General features: G+C 41.1%; 1 pseudogene; it reads left to right on the forward strand.

The window, feature by feature from the left end:
• The first annotated feature begins 2387 nt into the window (after positions 1 to 2387).
• Positions 2388 to 3145, forward strand: LOC125360214 (annotated as a pseudogene).
• The last annotated feature ends 4077 nt before the right edge of the window (positions 3146 to 7222 follow it).

A 7222-nucleotide genomic window follows, 5' to 3' on the forward strand; every position in this document is an offset into this window, starting at 1 on the left:
AAACTCAAGCTCCTTAACAAAAGCCACAAGCAATATGTTTATTATTTTTCATGTGTGCAACCATTTGGATTTAAATTGTTCCAAAGACCTTAACATAGTGCTGAAAATGTCTGCAATTTATGGAAACTTGATTCATGCTCTAACTCAAACTGCTAAATGCTTACAGTCATATCTTGCCATGGAATTTCATTTGCTTTTTAAAGTTCTAGGGAAAAAAACATAGACAGTATCAGAATATAATGTGATGTATACTGAACTGTATTCATGAAATAGACTATTTTTCAGTGGACCACTCCCAGCTAATGTGATTGTAACACAAAACACATAGGATAGAAAGAAAACCTAACGGAAACCCACTTATTCAAAAGCTCTTTTCAAACACAGTTGCATCTTAGAATTATACTGTTAGCATTAACTACTCTGCTAAATGTAATTTTTGAGCAGCTTGGCTATGCTGGGACCAATAATGTTTCAGCAGATGTTAACGGTGAGGGAATTTAAAGATTACAGAGTTTCCTGGGTGCAGTAAAGCTGCAGTGGGAACTGAAATAATGCCAGCGCTGTTATGTTCTGAGTGCCTCACATTTACTGACAAGTAATACATGAGTGATAGTGAGGGCCGAGGGAATGGAACTTTATACTTACTGGTCAGCAGCATATAAATTCCATAAATTAAACAAAGTTTTATGTATTCTTCATTTCTTTTCAGACAGATCTTCCTCAGAGGACCTTTGTTTCATGTTAATTCTATCATCTAAGCTTTGTTCAACCATACTGTACTCTTTAAAAAATGTCTTTCCTCACTTACAATTTTCTTCTCTCCCACACATATGTCCAAATGATTTCTTAATCTTGGAGTGGTCTCCAAGTGGAGACCTTGGAGTGGAACCTAAGGGAACCTCAATTTTTTTTTAAATGATGGGATCCATAAGACTACGATTCTTTATATAAAACTCATCCTATTCAGTTTATTTATCTATTTTATGACCAGAGATGAACAACATTACAATCTCTGAAGACAGAGAGCGGGGGTGACTTGGCTAGATATATTACCCTGCCTTATGTATAATCTCAAAACCAGGTAGTGCAGGATGCAGGGATCTCATTCTTTCTTGGGACAAAGGGAAAAAGGGTGTGATGGTTCTGGAGTGTGAGACCCAGATTTATCAGCCTCTGAAGGAAAGGTTCTAATGGACTGAATAATCTACATCCTTGTCAGCCCATTGGTTCTCAGGACAGAGACAAAGTTAGATTATGAGACTCTTTATTTATGTGATTGTAAGAAGCAAAGAAGTATTTATGTAATATAATCAACTAAGAAATATTTGTTGGAAGTTGCATGCATTTAACTAATAATGGGTGAATTCAAACAAGACATAAAGATTTCCATGTATGCATCCAGTTCTTTCTGGTCATGTAGGCACACACACACACACACACGCGCGCGCGCGCACGCACGCACGCACACACACACACACAGAGACACAAAGATCCACAACCACATCTTATCCTTGGGCTCATCATTCTACAATAGAGTAAGGATCCAATATTGGTATGGAATTTTCAAGTAGCTCGTAGACTTTTCTTTTTCCAATTCTGGGGCCAGCCATGGAATGCAAGGAATAGTGAGTCTTCGCCTGGCATGTCTGCCCTCTTTTGCTCCTTTGACTAGTATATCTATTGCTACTAGGTCATCAGCTAGATGGAAGCTAGATGGGTTTTCCCTCACATCAGCATTTGGAAAGCAGATTAGGGGATGTACCTCCAGGAAAATATCCTCACCCCCAACTTCCTTCCTATATAGAATTTTCAGATCCTGAGGTTCATGCTGAGAGGGGACTTCCAGTCAGCTGGGGATTTAACTAGACTCTCAGAGACTCAGGCTTTCTGATACAGGAGGTGCTAGCTTGGTACTAAGAATTGGAACCTAGGTTTCCATATCTGTGTTTTTATTGGCCTCTGTGAGGGGCAATTTGGCTGGAAAAATGAAGAGCCATGAAAGCTAGCAGAGAGAAGCCAGAGATTGATTCTCTCTCTCTCTCTCTCTCTCTGACTCTTCCCTGTCTCTCTGATTCTCTCTGTCTACCTATCTTTCTGTCATCTATCTATCTTTCTATCTATCTGTCTATCTATCTATCCATCTATCTATGTGTGTGTGTGTGTGTGTGTGTGTGTGTGTGTGTAAGGGACTAAGTGGTGACTTGAGCAGTAATGACCTGAAGAATGCATTGTTGCAAAGCCTACAGCAGCCACCTCTGTGGGACTTTCCATAAAGGAATCCTTGCACAGAGATTTCTGGAACCTAGGAATTTCCCAAGGTAACTAAAGCACTGACCTGGTAGCTTTCAATAACCTCAACTGGCCCCAAGAGAGCCATGTGAGGTCACATGGGGCTGAGTACTCTGTCTCAGTGCATCCATGCTGCCACTGCGCTGCGCTACCCCTTCAGCTGGGCACACACCTACATTCCTGTTGTTCCAGAGAGTCTTCTGGCCACTGTCTGCTGCCCCACCCCCTTCGTGGTTGGAGTCCAAATGGGCTTTCAGCAGGAGGTGATGGACAGCCCCATGGAAGAGGTATGCTGCAGCAAGAAGAGTGCGTGGATTTGGAGCCAGGCAGACCTGGATCTGGACCCCAGCTCTGCTGCTATCAGCTGTTTGATTTGGGGCAAATTACTTCATCTCTTTAAGCCTCCACATCTGTAAAATGGAGCTAAGTGCTGCTGGTGGATCTTTGTGAAGGAGTCTTCTTATTGTCAGTTGGTGATGAAAAAGACATCTTACCGCCGAAGCTTCAGGATGACATCTTAGCCTCCCTTGGTCAGGGGATCAATGAGTTAAAGACTTAAGAACAAATCAATGAACATGTTTCGGGCCCTTTTGTGCAGTTCTTTGTCCCTCACTATGCTTCCTACATCAAGCGGGAGGCCAATGGGCAAGGCCACTTCCAAGAACGGGCCTTCTATAAGGCTCTGACTTCCAAGACAAACCGGCAATTTGTGAAGAAATTTGTGAAGACTCGGCTCTTCTCTCTTTTCATTCAGGAAGCCGAGAAGAGCAGGCATCCTCCTGCAGGTTATTTCCAACAGAAAATACTTGAATATGAAGAACAAAAGAAACAGAAGAAATCCAGGGGAAAGATGTGAAATAACAGCTGTGGTGAGCAAGAGACACTAGACCTGCAGGCTCCTTCTACACTGAGGTCCTGCCAGTGTGGTAGGAATGGTGGAGCTCGCAGCCCTCAGAACCCACAGCCTCCTTCCGAGTCCTGGTGACCAGTTCTTGCTGTAAACTGGTGTGTAGAGTTTGGGATCTCTGTTGTCAGCTTTGGAAGGACTTTGAAGGCCTGACCCCAAGTTCACAGAACTGGCCTAAAGCTGCTTTTAAAAGTTTTTGCAGAGGTGACAGTGAGAAACAGCAATTACAGGTGTTGTAGGTGCTTGGTTAGAAGCTGCTACAACTGCCATCTCCTAGGAATGACTATTAAAAAATTCTCAACAGAGAAAGCTGTTGGGACCCAAGGCTTAAGTCTATAGACATTCAAGATGACTAATAAAGATGAAAATGTTACTGCTTCAAAAAAACCAAACACATTATGTTCTCAATGCATGCAATAGTAACCAAAGAAACAGAGAAGGAAAGAGGATAGTGCCAGAAATCCTGGGCTGGTATCTAAACATCATGCAAATTTCAGAACATAACTTAAAAACACTTTTAAATTATGTTGCTATGTAAACATATACTTTTTTTTTTTTCCAGTCCTGAGTCTTGAACTCAGGTCCTGGGTGCTGCCCCTGAGCCTGTTTGGCTCAAGGCTAATAATACTGGACCACTTGAGCCACAGTGCCACTTCTGGCTTTTCCTGTGAAATTTATTGGCAATAGGAGTATCATGGACTTTTCGGCCTGGGTTCGCTTCAAACTGTGATTTTTAGATCTCAGCCTTCCGAGTAGCTAGGATTATAGGCGTGAGCCACTGGTGCCTATCAATATAGATTTTTTCTTTTAACAGTATAAGGAATTGAACTCAGAGCTTCATACTTGTGAGACAAGCACTCTACCATTTTCGATTCTGTTTATCTTTTCATATGATTATTTACAATCTGTAATCTTCTTTACTGAGTTGTCTGTTAATGTTATTGGATCATATTTTAATTGGGTTGATTACCATAAATATTTCTTTTTTTTTTATCTTTTTTTTTTTTTTTGGCCAGTCCTGGGGCTGGACTCAGGGCCTGAGCACCGTCCCCGGCTTCCCTTTGCTCAAGGCTAGCACTCTGCCACTTGAGTCACAGCGCCACTTCTGGCCATTTTCTGTATATGTGGTGCTGGGGAATCGAACCCAGGGCCTCATGTATATGAAGCAGGCACTCTTGCCACTAGGCCATATCCCCAGCCCTATAAATATTTCTTAACATTTCAGCAAACTTGTGAGTTGCAGAACTAGAAGAGACAATCATTTGTCACTCCATCATTTAGTTCATTTTGCTTTTTTGTCATAAGTCTGAAATTCTGCCCACATATTTACAACTGGAGATGGAAGGACAGGACATTTTCCTTAGTATCTTCCTTCAACAATGGTTATTTGTTTCCCACTGGTTGTAGCTGGAGAGGTGAAAATTTTTATGAAATAGATGTACTATGGCTTGAAGTAGTTACTCGTCTTTTTTAAAGGTTAAATATTAAATTACTTTCACCTTGCAGGTGGCTTTCATGAGCTATGAAGAGTTTGGTACTTTATCTGTTGAAGTGAGATTCTTAGGCTGGTCAAGGATGCTGGAAGACATAGACACCTGTGCCAGAAAGGCGCTATATCTAAATGACCAGGTAGCACATGAATGCACAATGTTATGTTACAGGAGATAACGTCCAAGCTCTAAACTTATCCATTGCTCCAGAGGGAGACCCAACACCTCTCCTCTTCTCTCTCTTTCTCTCTCTCTCTCTCTCCCTCTCCCTCTCCCAAGGCTGTGCATCATGTAAATATCATGATGAAGAAAGTAGCAATGGGTCTGTAGATAATGAAAAGACACATGAAGAAATCTCCCAGCAGAGATCATATAGATGTGGCAAATGATTAGCCTCTAATCTAGGAAACAGTTCTGCTAGTGTCACGTGCAGGCTCACATGGTCCAGAGCTCCCGAAGTCTTGTTAGTATGGCAATAGAATTCACCAGCATTAAATCATTCATGTCTGGACTTGAGGACAGATCTTTCAAACAAATGAATATGCCATTGTAGGCTGTACAAAGGGTAGAAGTCTTTCACTACTGAAATATAAAGTGGGAAGTGCAGTTTTAATTTTCTTGCTGGCACTATTATCTCTTAAGTCGTAATCATCTCTCTCTCATGCTTAGGCCGTGGGCCTGTCAATGTGTACAAGTTCAATTAGCAATGTGGGAAAAGTTTCCTTGGACAGTGGGTAGCACTGATAAAAGGAAACAATACAATTCCAGCATGCTGCTTATTAAGGAAGGAGACACCCACACAGCTGACAACAGACTGAAAGCCTTTTTATTTTGATGGTACTATTTCATTGTCTATCATAAACTTAGCGAAGCAGGCTTTCTCTATCCTGCTCTCCTTTTATTGGATATAAATCACCACTGACAGGAAGTTTTATGCCTAAATCCGTTTACTGTCCTTGTTGGTAGTCTTTAAATTAATATTTATAAGCTGAAAGAGGCCTAAAAGGATGCAGCAGTAAAACAGCTAAATGCTCCACTTGGGTTTGCTCTGAATTCCACCTCCTTGACCACTGACATTTTAAAATTATTTCTGACCCCAGCATCCATTGTCAATGCTGTCTTGATGCTCACAAATCACTGCCTTTGTTGGAATTGCAGTGTGCAGAACTGGACTGCAGGAGGGCTCAGCTTCTCTGCCCTATGTGGTTTTCGCAAAGCTCTGCCAGGCAAGGAGAGAGACAGAAGAAAAGAAAATGGGAGTTACAGAGTTAATGGCTTAGGGATTGCTCATGTTGAGATCATGTGACAATGAATCATTTTGAATTCCAGAAAGATGCGCATCTCCTAAAATTAGCTCCAAATCAATAATGACACTGGATTAATCACTGCATTTTAACGTCCAGCATTAGCCTCATACCACAGAGACAACCGTGTTTGTTTCATGACTCTATTCTTCCTCATGGCTTCGAGTACCAGCTCCTATTTTTCTAGCCTCATTGCATTCACCTCTCTTTTATTCAGAGGTCTACACTATTCTTCTTTTGCCTAACCTGGCCCCGTTTCAATGCTGAAACTTCACTTATCTATGTCAATAATTCCAGCCAAGGGGACAGGGAAAACCAGAAGCTTTGGAAACATGCTTTCTCATGTGAAGAGCACAATCAATGCCATCCAAAACTAAAGTGGCCCTCTTGACATTATCCAGGCATCTAACTTGAGGTCAGGTTCAATTTGTAGAAGAGGTAAGAGCCACAGAAAATTCAGACAAGCACAGCAGATATCCTGGCATACTACTCCTGTATCTTGCCTTATTTACAATTGTTTCTTCTTCTCCTTTTTCTTTTTTCTGTTTTGATGGTCTTGGGGTTTGAACTTAGGGCCTGGGTGCTATCCCTGAGCCTCTTTGTGTCAAGGCTAGCACTCTGCCACTTGAGCCACAGCACCACTTACAGCTTTTTCTGTGTAGTTTATTGGAGATAAGAGTCTCACAGACTTTTCTGCCCTTAGCTGGCTTTGAGATTCTCGGATCTCAGCCTCCTGAGTAGCTAGGATTACAGGTATGAGCCACCAGCATCCGGCTGGCTTCTTAATGAAATAAAGTCTTTTAGTGATTAAGCATATTCGAATCTGATTTTTTTATACTTACATCTAGAATCACCCAGTTTCTTGATGCTAGATATATGATGAAAAATTCAACTGATCATGAGTTATAATGTATGGCATTAACCTCACACCGTAGAACTGACTTTTCCATGACTCTATTCTTTATAGTCATTCCTTCTTTAGTGACCCCTATGATTCTAGCCCTCTAGAGACCTGTAAGTTTAACATTTATATTAAAAATAAATCATCCAGGCAAAATAGGAACTTATATATTCAGATTCTCAATGAGTCCTTACTTTTTCTTCCCTCCCCATATATATTTGTATAATATATGTATAAAATATATATATATATATACACACACATACATACCATAGGCCATCCATATCTGCAAGCTTCACAACCATGCATTCAGTAATCATAGATAAAAATA

Source organism: Perognathus longimembris, chromosome 11 (genome assembly GCF_023159225.1).
Source record: "Perognathus longimembris pacificus isolate PPM17 chromosome 11, ASM2315922v1, whole genome shotgun sequence".
NCBI classification, from domain to species: Eukaryota; Metazoa; Chordata; class Mammalia; order Rodentia; family Heteromyidae; genus Perognathus; species Perognathus longimembris.